Source organism: Natator depressus, chromosome 6 (assembly GCF_965152275.1).
Source record: "Natator depressus isolate rNatDep1 chromosome 6, rNatDep2.hap1, whole genome shotgun sequence".
Lineage (NCBI taxonomy): Eukaryota > Metazoa > Chordata > Testudines > Cheloniidae > Natator > Natator depressus.
In genome coordinates this window covers 37,454,559-37,476,256 of record NC_134239.1, presented here as the reverse complement: position 1 = coordinate 37,476,256, position 21,698 = coordinate 37,454,559, and the positions used below count along the sequence as shown (strand labels likewise).

Below are 21,698 nucleotides of genomic sequence, written 5' to 3'. Positions count from 1 at the left end.
TTCGGATCAGGTATATACTTCACCAAACCATGTGTGCTTTTATTTTTAAAAGGTTCAGCTCAATTGTGTATGAAACTAGTTGGATGACTTCAACTCTCCCAGTATTTCCCTGAAGAAAAAAATGCAACATGTGTCTACACGCTACAGTTTGGACTGGACCTGGTTGTGGCTTTTCCACTGCCAACTACGCTGTACAGTGAAGGGCACTGAGAGAGGTAAAACATTCCACCAGAAGCAATGAATAATTTCATGGACCCTGGCATTCTATAAGTAAGGAACATCAGTCAGTTACATGTCTTAAACAAAATCGGAATTTTTCTACCCTTGCTGTAAGAACTGGTCCTAAAGTGCATGCAAATAATGAAATATTGTGTAATAGATTATTATAAATGCCACGGAACTCTCAACTCTGGGCCAAATTTTTAAATATTTTGCACGTGCCATAGTTTATGGTTTGCTACAAAACTCCTGTCAAGCTACCCACACAGTACACCATATACTGTGTAGTTGTGACACAGGGTTATAAATTTTCTTTTTGCAAGTGTTGCATTCCAGAAATAGTTTCTCCTCTTATAGAACGTTACTGGAATTCTGCATTAAAAACAGTCATGAAAAAAGCAGATCTTGTCTCAGAAGAGAGAACCAAACCAGACATCTACATTCATTTGATTTTTTTTAATTTTTGTAACTGTCCATCACTTACAAGTCAAACATCCATTTTAAATATTTTACAGATGTCAGATATTCTGCGAACTCACACACTGGGAAGTTTGCTTATTTACCTTCACTACAAGAGCAACTTGCAGGGTTCAGTATCAGTTTCTCTCTGAAGTTGGATTTGTTATTTCAATACCTAACTGCTATTTCAGTGCTTAAAATTTTTACTCAAGAGGCCTAATTCTTGAATCCCTGCTCAGAGCCCACATAAGCAAGCCTTGTGTAGGAGATCTCTGCATGGTCAGGGGGCAGAATCATGCCAAACCTTAAAATGTAGAGCACCTGTGTATGCTACATACACTATATGGACTGCAATAGTACCATCTGTGTCCCCTCCCTTCCATAAATGGGGGTCTGAGTCAGTGAATCCACATAGTTGTGGAGTTGCTGACCATTCCCCCAACTACACTCACTAACATACTTCTTTGTTGGTATTGTTACCCACTGCAAAACACTACTCTGTCACACATACTTCTGTAGCATCTGCACTGTCTGCCTCCCACCCTCTTTGTGCAGGTGAACTGCTGGGGACAAGTATGAAGGCTGGAATGATAAGGTGGAGTTTTCTTGCTCAACTTACTATTTTATTCTGGGCTTTTATGGCTCCTTAATTCTACACACTATAGAAATAGGCTCCATATAAAAACCCAGTATACAAAGAACAGCTGCAACTCTACTGCATTTAGGGTCTTCTTTATCCATAAAGTTAAGGTTGGAAGGGACATTAGGAGTTTTACAAATCCCCTTCTTTTTTTTTTTTTTCTTTTTTTTTTTAAATACGGACACAAAATATCAGACCTAAAAATTATTCCAATACCAAATACAAATCCTGATAAATAAAAGATCTCTCTTAGCAAATACAGAAAAAAGGAAATCCGCTATGATTGACTTCCCAGGTATGTGGACTAAGTTTTCATCTAAGTTTAAAAGATGACAGGTTTGAGAGGGGTAGTTAGTCTGTACCCAAAAACAACAAGGAGTCCTTCTGGCACCTTAGAAACTAATAAATGTATTTGGGCATAAGCTTTCGTGGGCTTTAACCTACTTCATCAGATGCATGGAGTGAAAAAAAAAAAGGCAGATATAAATATACAGCACATGAAAAGATGGGAGTTGCCTTATCAAGTGGGGGGTCAGTGCTAAAGAAGCCAATTTAATTAGGATGCATGTGGCCCACTCCCAACAGTTGACAACAAGGTGCGAGTATCAACAGAGGGAAAATTATTTTTTGTAGTGACCCAGCCACTCCCAGTCTTTATTCAGGCCTAATTTGATGGTGTCAAGTTTGCAAATTAATTCCAATTCTGCAGTTTCTCATTGAAGTCTGGTTTTGAAGTATTTTTATTGAAGAATGGCCACTTTTAAGTCTGTTATTGCGTGTCCAGGGAGATTGAAGTGCTCTCTGTGAGAGTGAGGGATTGTCCTTCAGGATAGAAGGATCCTTGATGATGCACTGGAGAGGTTTTAGTTGGGGGCTGTAGGTGATGGCTAGTGGCGTTCTGTTACTTTCTTTGTTGCGCCTGTCCTGTAGTAGGTGACTTCTGGGTACCCATCTGGCTCTGTCAATCTGTTTCTTCACTTCCCCAGATGGGTATTGTAGTTTTAAGAGCGCTTGATAGAGATCCTGTATGTGTTTTGTCTCTGTCTGGGGGACTGGAGCAAATGCGGTTGTATCTTTGGGCTTGGCTGTAGACAAAGGATCGTGTGATGTGGTCTGGATGAAAGCTGGAGGCATGTAGGTAAGTATAGCGGTCAGTAGGTTTCCGGTATAGGGTGGTGTTTATGTGACCATCGCTTGTTTGCACTGTAGTGTCCAGGAAGTGGATCTCTAGTGTGGACTGGTCCAGGCTGAGGTTGATGGTGGGATGGATTGTTGAAATCCTAGTGGAATTCCTCAAGGGCTTCCTTCCCTTGGGTCCAGATGATGAAGATGTCATCAATGTAGCACAAGTAGAGGAGGGGCACTAGGGGACAAGAGCTGAGGAAGCTTGTTCTAAGTCAGCCTTAAAAATGTGGGGCCATGCGGGTACCCATAGCCGTGCCGCTGACTTGAAGGTATAAATCGTCCCCAAATCTGAAATAGTTGTGGGTGAGGACAGTTACAAAGCTCAGCCACCAGGTTTGCCGTAACATTATCAGGGATACTGTTCCTGTTGGCTTGTACTCCATCTTTGTGTGGAATGCTGGGTGTAGAGAGCTTCTACATCCAAAGTAATTTTCCCTCTGTTGATATTCACACCTTCTTGTCAACTGTTGGGAATGGGCCACATCCACCCTAACTGAATTGGCTTTGTTAGCACTGACCCCCCACTTGGTAAGGCAACTCCAATCTTTTCATGTGCTGAATATTTATACCTGCCTAATTTTTTTCACTCCATGCATCTGATGAAGTGGGTTATGCCCCATGAAAGCTTATACCCAAATAAATTTGTTAGTCTCTAAACTGTCACATGGATTCCTCGTTTTTTTTTTTTAAAAGATGAGATGCCAAAGAATTGTCAATCCCTGGAGATTTTCTCCAAAGTATAAACACAACTGGAGCTTTAGACAATTCAGAATTGATTTAATCTACTTTCTACCTACATATTAGACACCTCCTAGTTATAGTTATTCTACAAGTAAAGTAACTCTACAAGTGGGAAAGAAATAATTAGAAGAAACAGATGGTGGCCTAAACCAACTAAACTCCTATAATTTCTGTACAATTTCTTTGTTAATAAATGCTTGCCAGCATAATCCCCAAATTCTACATCCTGGATTCAAAATTTTAACATTCCCCTCAAGGAAAATCAATGGTAGAGAGCACTTAAATACCCCTTTGGAGCATATACTATAGACTTTCCAGTTGGTTTTCAGTTTTCACAGATCTACATTTACAATGATTTAAAACGTGATCATCAGTCACCTTCACTCATACATCATGTACAGAGCTGTCACTATATATGCCAACTACGACCCACCAATTCATACATTCCAAGTTGACAACTCACATTGTTTAACCCTTTAATCTACATTGTGTGAACCCGCCCACAGAACCAACTTTCTGGCACTAACTATACGGAACACAATGTCTATAGTGGGCAAAGTGCTCAAAAATCTACTGACTGTGCCCCTTTCATATGTGGCAAGGTGAAGTCTGAACCCATTTTAAATAAACACCAGATCAGCAGAATTGGTAAAATCATCTATAAACCATGGGGCACGTATATAACCACCCTTTACCAAATGGTAACTACTGACTACCTCAGCTAGTGTAAATTGTCATAGCTCAACTGAAGCCAATACCAGTGATGGTCAAGTCAAACTGTTGCCCAAAATGCAATTAATATGTAAAATAAAAATTAGATGTGAGAGAAAGTTTAGCACCAAGAATTCTTAATTACTAAGAGACAGAAGGAGATTACATACATCTCCTTGTATACATCGGGAAGCATGTCCCTGCAATGCCCCAGGAGCAGCTCAGAAAAGGAACTGTGACTCAGACAGAAAGAGGGGATGAGTGGGTTTGTTAACTGGCACCCTCTCCTGCCCAGATCCCCCAGCCTCCGCCCTATAGGGCCGAGATAAGTGTGTGCGTGTGGGAGAGGGGGGGATGCATGGGTTTACAAGGGCATGTGCATGCATAAAGGCCTGTATAGGAAAACTGAGGTGAAGTGCTATTTTTATTTCAATAAAAATAATATTTTGATCCTCAAAATGTAGAGAAAATATACTCCAAAAAAAAAAAAAGGAGGAGGACTTGTGGCGACTTAGAGACTAACAAATTTATTTGAGCATAAGCTTCATGAGCTACAGCTCACTTTATCGATGCTCAAATAAATTGGTTAGTCTCTAAGGTGCCACAAGTACTCCTTTTCTTTTTGCGGATACAGACTAACACGGCTGCTACTCTGAAACCAGTCATATACTCCAGTCATTCTTGTTTATTTTCATGGAATATGCTCCTCAAACAGCCATTCCATGTCGCTTGGTAAAAATTCCATTCCAGTGCTTTCTCCCATAACCTACTTACATAACTGACATTATCATAGGCTAATGTGTCCCTTAAATGGAAAACAGTATTTAATTTCATACTAAGTGTGCATCAAATTCTGCATCTGGACACTCCCACAACTTCCACCAATTCAAATATTCTACTTACCTTGCTATCTAAAAGGGCCACCTAAATGCCCAGGAGTTGAGAAACCCACACCAACTGGTACATAAAAAGAGTGGGTCACATGTCTGTACTCTAACTTATTGCCCAGAGGAAAAATACTTCCACTGGACTAGATATCAAATGCATTGCCAACAAATCACAGGTATACAAAAGGCTAATGCAGGTGAAAATACAACTGCATGAGCTACAGCGACTGATAACATTATCCCCAGCATACTAACTCCAATTGCACTGCAATATCTATTATTTATAAGGTTCTGCCTCCTCCCACACCTACTAGATATTTTCTACAGAGGACCATTTACACCTAAAATAAATCTACATGACTATGTCTCGCTTCCTTTCCCTCCACAGCTTGCTTATAAGGTGTATGAACTATTCCAGAATGGTTTTGCCCATTTTAATAGGAGCTAGTTTTCTTTTTGATTTTACAAGAAAGAATTTTACAGTCCAGAGAGGATGAGTCATCAGTTAATCTTTGTCTAGTTGCCAAAAACCTGCCCCCTCTTCATTATGAATATAAAGATAAAAGCTCTTACACTACATTAGCTGGCATACGCCCACACAGACAGTACAAATAAATTAATTGTGCCTGGCCTCAAACATCCAAAGAGGTGTAGTAGGAACTCACTCCATCTTGTTTCATTAACAAATTAAACTGAAATGGAGCTTCAACAGTTCTCTTATGTACGTAAACTTGGCTGTTACACAAAAATGTTTTGTATACAAATACAATATTTTATATAAATACAATGATTCTTCTAATATTTCTTATTTGGAAAAGCAAATTATATGAATGCCAACAAAAATCTTCAGAAAATGCTGAAGAGCCTCTAAATGTCAGGTTGAACCCTTTGGACATTCCTATAGAACTACTCAGAAACTTCTAAAGAACTACATCCAGTGCTGGGGATTACTTAGATGCTTTTGAGAGATGTATATACAAGTCACTATTTTTATTTTGATAATTCAGCTCTACAAAATTTCTAATCACTCAGTTGCACCTGCCAAGTAAAGTATCAGTCATAAGGGTAACGGTGAGTGAACACATTTTGTGTCTGAACTGATACATTTTCAAAATACTTTGGCAAAGTTGCATTACTTAAGAACATCAGAGCTAGTTTACTTTTTCTTCAAATATATATTTAAAAAAAAATCCAAAGAGAATGCAGACTAAAAATCACTGTATAACTATAGCTGAACTACGGACCAGTATTACTGGAATAGATCAACATTTTTCATCATCAAACCATGCTGCAGACAAACTGTGCTCCTTCTGGAATGCTCACAATCTTTAGCATGAGAAAGTTATACAAGAACAACCTGAAAAACAAGTTTAACACTACTTAGCCACAAGCTAGGATTATACCCTCAAACACACCTTCTAAGATATCTTAGGAGAGCTTTGCTTGTGCAATCCAGTTAAACGCAATTTGTTAAAATTGCTCTGTGATTTTCTTTATCCTTATACTGTATAATTTAAGTAACCTGCATTTTATAAGTTCAAAGAATCTGCTTTTGGTAATTACATACTTTTGTCTGTCTTTATGTCCTGAAAAATGAAAACAGTACTGGTGGAGGAGGTGCTGGGTGGGGAGGGACAAAATTGCTTAAAAGCCCACTGCATGTTTATTATTTTACGTAAATTGCTCATAGTTTGTCCCTAAAGCACCAATGAGAATAAATTAAAAAAAAAAAAACCACCAAGGCCAATAAGTGATCTTTGATATTTCATTGTTACTGCTACTGCTGTAGCTTCTTGGGCTCTGATTTCAGGGTTGGAGCCAGGAGGAAAAAGAGGGCAATGGTGTTCTTATCAGACCAGCACAGAGCTGATCCCATGTACCAGCAACTCCCAGCAGGCAAAACTCTCAATGACTTCCATAGGGTCAGGATTTCACCCTCTGTATTTTGGATGAGACCTAAAGCAGACGTTCTGATCACTTGTGGTCATTAAAGATCGCCTGGCATTTTTCATAAGAGCAATAGGGTACTACTGTCACTTTGATATTCTGGCTAAATTGAATCTGGATAACTACATTCTACTTACCCCAATTCCTCCTGAAGTTTCAATTCTTATCCCAAATTAAAGACAATATTTCGCTTCACTTCCTGTCCTGAACTAGTGTTGCTATAATGCTGCACAACAGCTGCCAAATTCCGCCCCACACAGAGCTGCTTGTCAGAGGCAGCTGAAGAGGTTCCAGTGTATACATTACGGGCCAAATTCTGCCCTCAGATGTGCAGATGCAGCTTCACTGACAAATGGGGCTGTGCGTATGTATGTGTGTGCAGAAGTTGACCCCTAACTTTCAATGCATACATATTTTCAACTACAGAATAGTTGTAATAAGCTGCTGGTACAGGGGTGCCTTATTGGCAATCGCATATGAAGTCTTCTAAAAAACAATGCAGGTTTAGCTGCTCGCGGTGTGGACAGCTTATCCCCAGGAGAATGGCAACACGTGTCAGATAAAGTAATACTAACTCGCTTCTCCGTACGATACTTCAATCAATAAACAACTTTCTTACAAGCCTGCTGTATGAACGATTAGGCTTGCCAAAAGGGCTATATAAATCACCTTGTCAATCTGTGGCCCACAGGCCAAATCAGGCTAGCCACTGAGTGGGTGTCAGCTGCACGGGCTGCCAGGGCTTCCCAACTGAGGTGCCAGCCACTGCAGTCACGAGGGAGAAGTGCCCCGTCAACAATGGATGTGGCTCTGCGGCTACTCAGCTCCTTCCTCCATCGTCAGAGGCAGTCTCTTTCCCTGCTGCTACTTGGCAGTGGAGTCGTGGGGAGGAATTTTAGGAGACTTGGGAGCAGAGGGAGAATTATTCTCTGTGTAGCGGGGACAGGTATTCTCAGCAGAGCAACAGATGGTACAGGAACCAAGTGGCTTGGAGACTGGATCCTTTCTTCTGTGGGCAGAGGCCAAACACTGGCTGCCAGAATTTAAGAGAAACCGCTCCATGTTTCCTTCCACGCCATTCTCCCCCGTGGGTGGGTATGTTCTGGTCCACAATTTTCATAAGCCTTAAGCCATCTTTTTATGATACAAACCCAACTCTTTCCTTATCACCAAATTACAAGGGCAGATATAACAGTATTGTGGATTAGCCACTCTGCCTGGTCATACAAATATATTAAATACAGTGGTCCCTTTTGTTAGTAAAATAAATCCAATTTTAAGTTGTGCAGCCACCAACCTCTCGCTGTAATGAGGCACCATCCTCAACAAGACTCAGCCGCAGCCCATTATATGTAGACATGCAATGTTTGATGTGTAACTACCAATCTCCTTTCCTTTATGAGGTTAACACTTGCCCTAGGGGGTAACTGTACAGGACTTCAGATGAGTGACTCCCTTTAAAGGCAGTAAGAGTCACCCAGCCAAAACCACACATAACTCAGACAATTTACCCCTTTGCATTATTTAACTGCAGCCTGTAATGCGAAAGCATCAGTTTAAAGGCACAATACTGCAAAGTTACACTTTTTAGTCACCATGTGCTGCATAGATACACATTTATTCTTTGAACTAATCCTGTATCGTAATCAGATCTTGCCAGTGCTCTAGGCTAGGCTGGACCAGCACATCTCTGGTGGTCAAATCAGTTTTTGCAGAATTGAGGTTTGCATTTGTTTTTAAAAAAAACCTTCTTGGTCTCTTGGTTGATTGAAATGTGACCTAAGGCAGCATAATCTTGCTGAGGCTACACAGGGAAGTGATGGGCTGAATTCTCCACTGTAGTCAGTGGAGTTAAACTCTAGTAAATCTGGTCTAGCATAACTAAGGTCAGAATTTGGCTCACTACTTCCAAGACAGGTGTAGAATGCCCCCATTTATCTTAACCAGGTGTTGACTCTGGAGTCTAATGATAACAGTGTTGATGTTTAAATTGCTGACTGCTGATATTTGGAGGAAACGGGTGGGGGGGCAGATCTTAGGTAGACCACTAATCCCCTCCACTTCCGTGCCCCCAGAAAAATTTGACTTCACACTCCTCTCACTTAGGAGTAGCCCCACTGAAGTTAAAGTAGTTACACCAGTGTAGAACACACATAAGTACACAGAGAATCAAGCCCATTGTTCTGAGCCAGCCAATCACAGGCATGTCCAGCTCTGCCTTTCCATTTTAAGAGAATAAGTATATATATAAAATTCTCAATTCTGCTCTCTTCAGAGTCCAACCACCTCAAAGAAAGTTGGAGAGGTTACAGTTACAAGAATTAACCACGTTTAATTATTGTACTATTGTAGGGAAAGATGTTTCATAAGAGATTTTTGTTTTTATTTTCAAAAATATGCAAAAATAAAGAAATAAAATAGTGAAGTAGAAATCAAATCACGTAGTACATAGAGATTTCCTTTCTGGCTGAAACATGCCAAGTAATGACATTTAAACCTAATAATTGGGCTTAGTGTATCCACAGAACAGTAATTTCTCCTTTCACCACAGGCTACAAGTGTAAACTTGTTTTCTGGTCAAGGAGAAATTCGTGCTGGGGGAAAAGTAATTCCACTGTCCATTCAATCCTGGAGTGTCTCATTTCCATAACGCATGGACTCTTTGTCAGTTAGGTTAGGTTACCTAGGAGTGAAAGTTATGTCTCATAATCCTAATTCAATTGCATGCTACACACCATCTGGTGACAAAATCAAAGCTAATCTGATTTTTCTGTTTTAAAAAAATGTATAGTCATATTGTACCCCGTATACAGAACGACAGAGGAATCACTTATTCAAATCTGATTATTTATATATAGTTTACAAATCAATAGGAACTCTCAATTTGTTAACCTGGAAGAGGTTTTTGAGCATATGTTTTATCACAAGGTCAAATCCACTGATGGGGTTTTCCATTAATGGTTACCACTAGAATGGCACATTTAATCCAAATAATGTCCACCTTTTTGACCCTCTTCTTCGAATTTCCATGACCAGTGAAATGAATAGCATGACAACTAAAATAAGCTAATGCAGTTGCATGCCCCAGATTTAAGGCCTTTCTACTGCAAGTGGCTTTATAAGGAAAAGTCTGCTAGGATTTGGTTGAAGTTCTCAAACATTTCCTTAGAGCATAGGGGTCTGGTCCACGTAGCGCTCACTGCAGGATTAGGACCAGATACTGCAGTTTCGGGGTTTCCAGTAGATTTGCTTTGGTGTTTTCATTTTCAGTCTTAAAATAATAATCAAAATAGCTTCACAGGGTTGCCAAAAACCATATCCTTGCAAGATAGGTTAAAACAAGAATCAGACCTGCTGGGCAAAGCCAAAGCTTTAATATGAAGTACATATACAATGAACCTGATGTAAGAACAGAGATCAGTCTCCTATACACGCAATCTTTGCCAGACTATTTTAGTGGGTCTAACTTCTCCATTAACACAAATTTGAGAAACCTCAGCCCATCTGTACACATAAGACATACCGAAAACATTATCAAAAGGGGTGAGGAGAACAAATTACAATTTCTGCAAAAGTCAGATTTTTCTGGAAAGTCACATATTACCAAAAGAGTATAATACACACATAAATGCATAGTACTTCAACACGTTCACATACTCATGCTCACAGCTAAATAGCGTTTTTTCCCTCCATCCATGTTTCTGTTTTATCTACGCAGAATGACTAACAACTTTTAAGATTTTCTAACTTGGAAGGGGCAAGGTTTTTTAGCACTTTCCCAGCTCTTCATCATGAATTTTAAATATTTCCCCATTTGTCTTGCAAAACCAATTTTAAAACCAGTCTTCTTACTCCAACGTCAGTTAGAAGGGTGTTGGATTTACACTGAGGGCCAAACTGTCCCCGGAGGATCACAGAAGGTCCCCTAACACATGGAGGGAGGGAAAAGAGAAGGAACCGGTGAGGGTTCAACATGCCCTGTCCACCCTTAGCAATCTTCTTTTTTGCTTTGATAAATTTCATTTCCACCATAATCTCTCATCAGGACAATGACAGGGTTTCTTCCTACAGCAGCTCAATGTTGATAACACCCCACAAATAAAACAAGAGAGGTTTGTAAAGGCTCAGTTAAGCCTCTAAGGACAATCTGAGGTTTGAAGTGGGGAGAAGCTGCATACAGTGTACAGTGGCAGTTTACGTGGTCCTATATGCCTTCACAGGATGCAGCACACACACACCCCAAGCAATTGGCCAGGTCAAACACTGTGTTGCAGGGGCTTAGGAAAGCAGCAATCCACAAACTTCAGAGAGCACAAGGATTGAAGCTGTTCCCCACCTCTGCAAGCGAGAGGAAAGTTGGGGGAGCCGTACATCTTGCTCCTCCCTCCTTGCACTCCTGTGGAGCAGCAGGGCACAATCTGACCCTAGATAAACAAGATACCACTTCACAGAGTGGGAGGAGGTTTTCAAGTGTGGGCTCCATCTTCACAACCTAAGAACTGTTTCTCCTCAACCGAGTCTGCCATGTGGCAGCTGGCTGTGCTGTCCACTACATGCTATTACTAGATTGGCTTTGGATAAAGTATTTAAATATCTGGCAAGCTTTTTCTTCAATGAAGACAATGCATGAACTAGGCAATTGTATTTTCAACTGAATTGCCTGCCAGAAAAGTACATAGCTTCCGATAACAAAGAAGTGAGGTCATCTTGGCCAATTACCAAAACCCACACACTTCTTTTTGTTCTGTATGCTGCACCTCCATGCTTTGTCCGTTGTGTACTCTGAACTCTGAGTGGGCGGTGCATCCTTATCCTGACAACATTTAAACCAGTGGACACTGTTAAAAATGAGGGTAAAAGGGTTGGGGAACAAAACAAAGTGTCCCTGAGTTTCATCACATTTTGGACCTTATAATTAATTGGAGTCCAATATCCTCTTTACAGTAAGAAGCCAGACCTTATCATGGTATTTTAGGTACTTAGCATTCCCTGGTAAATTAGATTTATGAGAGTAAGGATGCTCTTGCAGGCCTCAGGAAATCTGAGTTCAAATCTTGATTTTCCCACAGGCTTCCTGCGTGACCTTGAGCAAGACACTTAATCTCTGCGTGCCTGAGTTGTGTTCCTGAGTTCTCAACCTTCTGCTTATATATTCTATCCCTTCCTATCACCTCTGCTTGTCTTGTCTATTTAAAAAGTAAGCTCTGAAGAGCTGACAATGTCTCTTAACTACGGTTTTATACCGACCCTAGCACACGGGGCCCGATCTTCACTCTGGATGCTACTGTAGTACAAATAAAATGATAATAGTAATTGTAATGATCTCCCACTCACTGTTCTTAAATCAAGAATCTGGAAAAATAGTGTTAGAAGTTTCTCATTGTAGCAACAACCCTTTTGATGTGCCTCAATTAACAAATAGCTCATTTGATTAACTTCAATTTGGTTTTGGTTTTTGTTTTTTAATTTTCTACTGAGAAGCCTCCCTAGTGACTCACGTGTACTGGCCTAGCTCTGTACAGAAAAGCACCTGAGATCTGTTCTCCTCTAATGAAATTTCAGGTCACCAGCACTCACTGGACCCCTATTTTAGGCTCTTTAGAGCCAAAGGTGCATCGCAACTTTCCTATTTAAAATGTTAATGACTTTTCCAATGTAATTACAATCAAGTAAACCTTGATCCTGCACACTAGATTTCAGCTAGGGAAAGTCTGAACTCCTCAATTCACATGATGTCAAAATTTATGATTCACTTCAAGTTCAGTAGAAAATTTCTACCTTGACCTCAGGTCTAACCTACTAATTTTGTGGCTGACATGACTTTTTTTTTTTTTTTGCAGGGGGGGAGGGTGATTTATAATGGGACCAAAATAAACTGGCTTATAACAGGGACTCCATCACATCTTTACTTTGGAGCAGCTGCCACTACTTCACAATAAGCAACAGTTCACTCTAAACCTGTGCTAAGAGCATCACAGAAGGAATACTGTGTTTATCCTGCTTATGTTATAGCAATTTAAGAGCAGCGAAGGCTCTGCAGAGTACACAAGGGGTGCTCTTTACTTCTCGCTTTTTGAGTCAAATGCAACTTTACCCACTGCTGTAGATTGGCTCTAAACGTAACTGGCCCACTCTCAGATGACATCAACCTTCACTGTTTAACTGTTGAGGCCAGCAAGCCAGCTCACTTTCTTTCCTCCTCAGGAGGCTTAGTTGGCCGATGTACTTTATTGAAGACAGAAAGCTTATAAGCATGAAAAAATTTACCACTCTCTTGGTAAATCCAGTCCACCAGCCCTCACTGGAAAAGGCAGTGAGAGAGTAAGAATATTACATTCCACCACCAAACTTTAACATACAGTTCACTTACATACAACACTTACATTTACACTAACCGAATCGCTATCAATAGTGCGACAGCTGCAGGAGGCATATTCTGAAGTAACTTTCCTGTATCCATTATTTATTGCTCAGAATTAATTCTGAGCGTCACTCATTGAAGTTAACAGGCAAACACACCATCTCCTCACTTAACGTAGGCGACGACAAGAGTGATGGGAGTTACAAAATGAACAGTTTTACAGTCGTCTGACCAGTTCCTCGACTTACCTTTCATGGAACACCTCCACTAGTAATGGTATCACAGACCACTCATGAGCAAACTTCATTCACAGCCCTCTTGGTAGTACAGATGGACTGGCCTCCCTCCAGTCAGGAATGTGGTTTCTTGAGCAAATGAAAGGCCAATTACTCAAGTCATCTTCTTCTGTTGCCTTTGGGCCTGCCCCTGCTCTAACGTGAATCTTTGCAATTTTGCCAAGGCTGGTACATTACAATGAAAGGCCTAATGCAAGTACAATCTAGGCACCAGTTTGGATTATTTCTCATTTTCAGTTGCTCAATCGCTACAAAATTGAATGGTTCACTAAAGAGCTTTGCATCCTGCAACCTTGGATAAGATTAACAGTTTTTCTCTGCTCTTCTATGGTGCATTCAAAACTGTTTCCCTGATGCCACTGTCCTGGCTGAAAACTTTATAGCTCTTCCCCAGGATGTCCATTGCACTCCAACTCTTTATCCCTCCGCTTGTCCTTACAGGTGGCATCACACCGTGAGAAGCGGTGCATAGGAAAATGCAGAGGAATGAAGGGAGGCCTGCGCAGCTGTATTGGAGACTTCCAAAAAATATTTCCTTAACTGGTTTAGAAACCTTCATTTGCGCTGATCTTTGTAAGGGGTGGGGAGCAGGCAGAAGGAATTGTATAACTTCAATATACCTTTAAAGAGAAGAAGTTAATAAGCCGAAAGCTGGGTTCCTCATGCCAACAGGGAGGCTGTAATCAACTGCCTCACTTTATCACCAAAGACCTCTCTCCCGGTGACATACTGCTACCGCTGCAGGCAGCAGGGGCACTAAAGTGAGATTACCTTCATAAATGGTTCGGGTTGGGACTTTGTTACTTGAGAGACCACCTCTTTCCTCAGGTCATGTGGCCCCAGCTGAGATCAGCAGAGGTGCTCCAGCTCCTTCACTGTGAGTGAGAGCGCGCTGCCGGCAAGGTGTTCTCTCTGGAAGGAGTCGTTCATTTTTGAACTCACTCCCCCCTTTGTTCCACCAAAGTCCAGATTTGTTAACCTTTTAGACACACTGCACAGCCCACCTTTTCGCCGTAAAGGAGGGTGTAAGCTGAGGTGGACAGCTATATGAGCAGTTTATATTGTGCTGTTTAATGGATGGGATAGGTGGACACCTATACTTGGATTTTAGAAGGAGAGAGAGAAAGGGCATTCTTAATAAAGGCCATGGGGCTCTGAAACATTGGTCTGAAATTAACTCCAACTTGATGGTCTTCTATGTACACTACAAAAGCCTCACAGACAGGGTGCTGTGATTTATGGCTGCCTGAGCTAATTCATTATTTGTATATAATTACTTTTCTGTTGGTGTGTCATCAGTTGTGATTGTAAGTTTAATTAATTGTTAGGGAACTTAGAGCTTTATTGTATGGATGTTTTTTATTGTCTAAATCTAAAGAAATAAAATAAATATATTTTATTTAAATCTTTGGAATAGGAAGCACGCAGATGATTCTATGAATAGCCTTTGATAGGGACTCTAGGGTATCTTCCCTTTGATGCAGTCCTGATTGGCTGTTTCTGTTTGCTCTTTCTGAAGACTATCAACCCGTCTGTGAGCACTAGAAGCCAGCCTTTAGCTCCAGAAGGACTATTAGTTTCGTCCTCTAAAAATGGTTCTTCACTCAAAATAATAATTAGCATTTACAAAATTTTGATAATTAAATAATTAAGCATCACTACATTTGTGATACAGCTCAGTAAGTATTACTTAGTCCCATTTCACAGATGTAGGAAACTGAGGCAGAAAGAACAAATGACTTCCCATGGTCAGAGCTGGGATTAGAATTCAGGAGTTCCTGGCTTTCTACTCTGCACTCAAATACACTCTCATTAATCAGAGCTCTTTGGTTCACAAGACCAAAAGAATCATGGAAATATTGTGTCGGGGAAAAAAGGGGGGGCAAGGGATTTTAGGAAATTTCCATTCCAGAGACATTTATCCATTTTCCATCTGGGAATATCAAAAGACTTCACAAATATTAATGAATTCAACTTAACAACATTGCTGTGAGATGGGTAATACTGTCCCTAGACACACACAGGTACCGTAACTTGCTCAAGGTCACGTACATCTGTTAAGAGAAATCAGAGCAGGATTAAGGTCTCTTTACTCCCAGGTCAGTGCCCTACCCATATGGTCATTATTCTTCCAAGGAGCAGTAAAGAGAGATGTATTCACTATCAATCATAGAAAAGTGAGACCATGAGACCAAGATGATGTGTTATCTAGTAAATTTAAAAACTCAACTGACAAGAACTGGCAGGTAGACCCTGAAATTTTTCTTTAAACTTACCACTTTTTCTGCATCTAAAGAATTTTATTAACTTAAATGTTTATTTTTAGTTCTCTTGCCTTAACATGGGAATGGTAAGTACTCCAATGTGCCAATTAAAGAGTACTGTTCCACTGAAGCTTCTGTGAACAACTCTGTATTCTCTGCTGCAATGTTATTTCATTATTTCCCTCAGTAATTTTGCACAGAGAATCAGAACACACATTTCCACGCCTTCGACAGCAACAGTACATCACAGACAACAGTTCTCCTTCCCCCTTCCAAACCACAGGTATGTCTACACTACGAAATTAGATCAAATTTATAGAAGTCGATTTTTTAGAAAGCGATTTTATACAGTCAATTGTGTGTGTCCCCACTAAGTGCATTAAGTCAGCAGAGTGCGTCCACTTTCGGAGCGTTGCACTGTGGGTAGCTATCCCACAGTTCCTGCAGTCTCTGCCGCCCATTGGAATTCTGGGTTAAGCTCCCAATGCCTGATGGGGCAAAAACATTGTCGCGGGTGGTTTTGGATACATGTTTTCAGTTGCCCCTCCCTCCATGAAAGCAATGGCAGACAATCGTTTTGCACCTTTTTTCCATCAGGCACCATACTGCTTTCAGCAGACGGTGCAGTAGGACTGCTAACCGTTGTCATCGAACGACCGCTTCCACTGCCACTCTGCTCTCCTGATGCTATGAATCCACCTCGCAGGTCCTCTATATGATCGTCATCATCCACCGCTTCCACTGCCACTCTGCTCTCCTGGTGGTCTCGCAGGACCTCTTCCGCTGCAACTCTGCTCGGCTGCTCTTGTCTTGCCATACCACGGCAAGCGTGCAGCTCGCTCAGCTGTTGTGTCCTGGCAGCAGACGGTGCAGTAGGTCTGCAAAACTTGTCATGCAACCACCGCTTCCCCTGCAACTCTGCTCTCCTGCAGACGCCATACCACGGCAAGCATGGAGCCCACTCAGATCACCGTGGTAGTTATGAGCATTGTAAACACCTCGCGCATTATCATGCAGTATATGCAGAACCAGAACCTGCAAAAGCAGGCGAGGAGGCAATGGCAGTGCGCTGACGAGAGTGATGAGGACATAGACACAGACTTCTCTCAAAGCACGGGCCCCAGAAATTTGGCCATCCTGGTGGCAATGGAGCAGGCTCATGCCATGGAACGCCAATTCTGGGCTCGGGAAACAAGCACAGACTGGTGGGACCACATAGTGTTGCAGGTCTGGGATGATTCACAGTGGCTGCGAAACTCTCTCATTCGTAAGGCACTTCCATGAAACTTTGTGACTTGCTTTCCCCTGCCCTGAAGTGCAAGAATACCAAGATGAGAGCAGCCCTCACAGTTCACAAGCGAGTGGCAATAGCCCTGTGGAAGCTTGCAACGCCAGACAGCTACCGGTCAGTCAGGAATCAATTTGGAGTGGGCAAATCTACTGTGGGGGCTGCTGTGATCCAAGTAGCCAACACAATCACTGGGCTGCTGCTATCAGGGGTAATGACTTTGGGAAATGTGCAGGTCATAGTGGATGGCTTTGCTGCAATGGGATTCCCTAACGCATATCCCTATCTTGGGACCAGACCACCTTGGCAGCCAGTACATAAACCGCAACGGGTACTTTTCAATGGTGCTGCAAGCACTGGTGGATCACAAGGGACGTTTCACCAACATCAACGTGGGATGGCCAGGAAAACTACAGGACCCTCGCATCTTCAGGAACTCTGGTCTGTTTGAACAGCTGCAGCAAGGGACTTACCTCCCAGACCAGAAAATAACCGTTGGGGATGTTGAAATGCCTATAGTTATCCTTGGGGACCCAGCCTACCCCTTAATGCCATGGCTCATGAAGCCATACACAGGCACCCTGGACAGCAGTCAGGAGCTGGTCAACTATAGGCTGAGCAAGTGCAGAATGGTGGTAGAATGTGCATTTGGATGTTTAAAAGCACGCTGGCGCAGTTTTCTGACTCAGTTAGACCTCAGCGAAACCAATATTCCCATTGTTATTACTGCTTGCTGTGTGCTCCACAGGATCTGTGAGAGTAAGGTGGGAGCGTTTATGGCGGGGTGGGAAGTTGAGGCAAATCACCTGGCCGCTGATTACGGGCAGCCAGACACCAGGGCGGTTAGAAGAGCACAGCAGGGTGCGCTGCGCATCAGAGAAGCTTTGAAATCCAGTTTCATGGCTGACCAGGCTATGGTGTGACAGTTCTGTTTGTTTCTCCTTGATGAAAACCCGCCCCCTTGGTTCACTCTACTTCCCTGTAAGCCAACCGCCCTCCCCTCCCCCTTCGATCACCGCTTTACTGCAGAGGCAATAAAGTCATTGTTGTTTCAAATTCATGCATTCTTTATTAATTCGTCACACAAATAGGGGGATAACTTCCAAGGTAGCCCAGGAGGGGTGGGGGAGGAGGGAAGCACGGGGTGGGCTGGGAGAGGAGGGGAGGAGGGGAGGAGGGAAGGACAAGGCCACACTGCACTTCAAAACTTATTGAATGCCAGCCTTCTGTTGCTTGGGCAGTCCTCTGGGGTGGAGTTGTTGGGTGCCCAGAGTGCCCCCTCCACCCCCGCGTTCTTGGGCATCTGGGTGAGGAGGCTATGGAACTTGGGGAGGAGGGCGGTTGGTTACACAGGGGTTGCAGTGGCGGTCTGTGCCTTTCCTGCACCTCAACCATACGCCGGAGCATATCAGTTTGATCCTCCAGTAGCCTCAGCATTGCATCCTGCCTCCTTTCATCATGCTGCTACCACCTTTCCTCTTGATCCCACCACCTCTCCTGTTGCTCCCGCCACTTGTCCTCGCGTTCATTTTGTGCTTTCCTGGACTCTGCCATTGTCTGCCTCCACACATTCTGCTGGGCTCTTTCAGCTTCGGTGGACTGCATGAGCTCAAAGAACATTTCATCGCGAGTGGGTTTTTTTTCCACCTTCTTACCTGCGCTAGCCTCTGGGACAGAGATGCTAGTCGCAGCGTTGAAACATTTGCAGCTGCGGGAGGAAAAAAAGGGAGATTAAAATTGAAAGAGACACATTGGCCATTTAAAAGGAGGGGCTGATGTTTTTGGGTTAACCAGCAGCACAAACCCAAATAAACCCCCCCACACACACACCCAATTCTCTGGGATGATCACTGCACCCCTCCCCCCACCGCGTGGCTAACAGCGGGGATGATTTCTTTTCAGCCCCAGGCAAACAGCACAGCAGGAACAGCCATCTATGAATGTCCCCTTAATAAAATTCCCCTATTTCAACCAGGTGACCATGAATGATATCACTCTCCTGAGGATAACGCAAAGAGATAAAGAACGGATGTTGCTTGAATGCCAGCAAACACGGGGACCACACGCTGCCATGCTTTCTTATGCAATGATTCTGGACTACGTGCTACTGGCCTGCCGTGGTAAAGTGTCCTACCATGGAGGACGCAATAAGGCTGCCCTCCCCAGAAACCTTTTGCAAAGGCTTTGGGAGTACCTCCAGCACAGCTTCACTGAGATGTCCCTGGAGGATCTCAGCTCCATCCCCAGACACATTAACAGACTTTCCAGTAGCTGTACTGGCCGCGAATGCATCCCAAGTCTTCAAGGCAAATTAATCATTAAACATGCTTGCTTTTAAACCGTGTATTATATTTACAAAGGTACACTCACCAGGGATGCCTTTTCTGCCTTCAAGGTCCTGGAGCCTGGGTTGGGAGGGTACTGTCTCCAGGGTGATAAACAGTTCCTGGCTGTCAGGAAGAACTGTTTCTCCGCTTGCCTGGTGTGCGCTAGCATCTTCCTCGTCCCCAAAATCCTCATCCCTGTTGCGTGAGATTCCCTTGCAGGAGTCCACGTACAGGTGTGGGGTATTTATGGGGCACCCCCTAAAATTGTATGAAGCTCATCATAGAAGCAGCATGTCTGGGGCTCTGACCCTGAGCGAGCGTTTGCCTCTTGGGTTTTTTGGTAGGCTTGCCTGAGCTCCTTAAGTTTCACGCGGCACTGCTGCGGGTCCCTGTGATTGCCTCTGTCCTTCATGCCCTTGGAGATTTTTTCAAATATTTTGGCATTTTGTCTTTTGGAACAAAGTTCTGATAGCACGGATTCATCTCCCCATACAGTGATCAGATCCAGTACCTCCCGTTCGGTCCATGCTGGAGCTCTTTTGCTATTCTGAGACTCCATGGTCACCTCTGCTGATGAGATCTGCACAGTCACCAGTCACGCTGGCCAAACAGGAAATGAAATTCGAAACTTCGCAGGGCTTTTCCTGTCTACCTGGCCAGTGCATCCGAGTTGAAAGTGCTGTCCAGAACAGTCACAGAGCACTGTGAGATAGCTCCCAGAGGCCAATACCGTCAAATTGCGTCCACACTAACCCAAATTTGACCCGGCTATTTCGATTTCAGCGCTAATCCCCTCGTCAGGGGAGGAGTACAGAAATCAATTTTAAGAGCCCATTAAGTCAAAAAAAAAATGGCTTCGTTGTGTGGACGGGTGCAGGGTTAAATCGATCTAACGCTGCTAAATTCGACCTAAACTCGTAGTGTAGACCAGGGCTAAGACAGAACAGGACTCTCACAAAGATGGGCTAAGCCAAGTCACTGGCTTTGCTAGACTCACACGTGTGGATCCTGCACACAATTAAAATTAGGAGAGTAGCAGAAGCAATTCTCTTTTTCAGAAATCTGTCTGAAATAGATTATGGTTACAAGTAGAGCTAAAGAGTTGAGATAGGAGCAAAGACTTGATTTGATCAAAATAATGAGCTGCATTCTCCCCTGCATCTGAGCTCTGCTTGGCAATGATGGGGATGGAGGGAGTAGCAACCTAGCCTAAAAGTTGCTCTATGGGACCTTATGTGAGTGGAGGATCGTTGCTCTGACATGCCCATGCCTGCACCCCGTATGCCAAGTGGGAGGGGCAGCTAGTGGAGAAACTGTCTCAACCTTTATGCCAGCTGAGAGTTCCCCTGCACAAGGGGGAATTCTCTGCCGGTCCTATACCCCCAGAATTCAACCACTGTCCTCTACTTGAAGAGTGCAAAGTGACAGGAGCAGAAATGGGATATTGGCCCAATACATAGGAACACAGCGATTAAGGCTGCAGAGGAGGATAAATCAGATTCGCTCTTAGACAGCAATTTGAAATATGACATATGGCCACATTTCTGTCTCACAGGTATCAATGGCAAAACAGGATTTGATTCTCACCATCCTAAGCCTCAAGTGTGAAATCCCGGCCACATCGAAGTCAAAGAAAATTTTGGCATAGACTTGAATGGGGCCACGATTTCACCCCAAACAGCCACAGATATAACTTTTTTTTAAAATTCAGTCTAGGTGATTCCACCCAAAGATTTAATCAGTGCAACTCACCATCAAGGTCTTGCTTCCAAGCTATTTGGTACATATGCACACCTAAAACCATTTCAAGCACAGGAATCCCTCATATTTTAAACTCTCCTATTATTTATGGCAGCTTTAATATAGTGCAGAAGAATTACACAGAATAGGGGCTCACTTGTATAATGAAGGCCCCACTCAAATTACTACAGCTGTGACTAGGGCAAAACTACCTTTCTACTTCAACAAGACTTAGCCCCTCCTGCCCCCCCCTTTTTTTTTTATAATCAACTGATGAATGTTTCTTTAGTCCATAAGCTGGTGATGGCTGCATTTTTTTTTCCCACGTAGGTCAGGAAAACAGGCGTCAAATCCCTTTTCTTTTTGCGAATACAGACTAACATGGCTGCTACTCTGAAACATCTCTTAAAAAGGAGACTATACAATCCAATGCACAAAGATAAATTCTGCATTCACAAAAACTCAAGGCTCTATACCAAATACATTTTCCTTGATATATTTCCAATATATAAACATTGACATAGACTATTAAGGCATCAGTACACATTTAATGTGGTATTACTAAACTATATGTTATGACAAGTTCAGTATTTATAAAAAAAAAAAAAAGTAGGGTATTTTCTACACTTTTTA

The 21,698-nt window shown here is 42.6% G+C and overlaps 1 protein-coding gene across 2 annotated transcripts in view; it reads right to left on the bottom strand.

The window, feature by feature from the left end:
• TEAD1 (TEA domain transcription factor 1) overlaps nucleotides 1-21,698 on the bottom strand; it is a 208,363-nt gene that overhangs the window by 170,197 nt on the left and 16,468 nt on the right. The window lies entirely within an intron of this gene.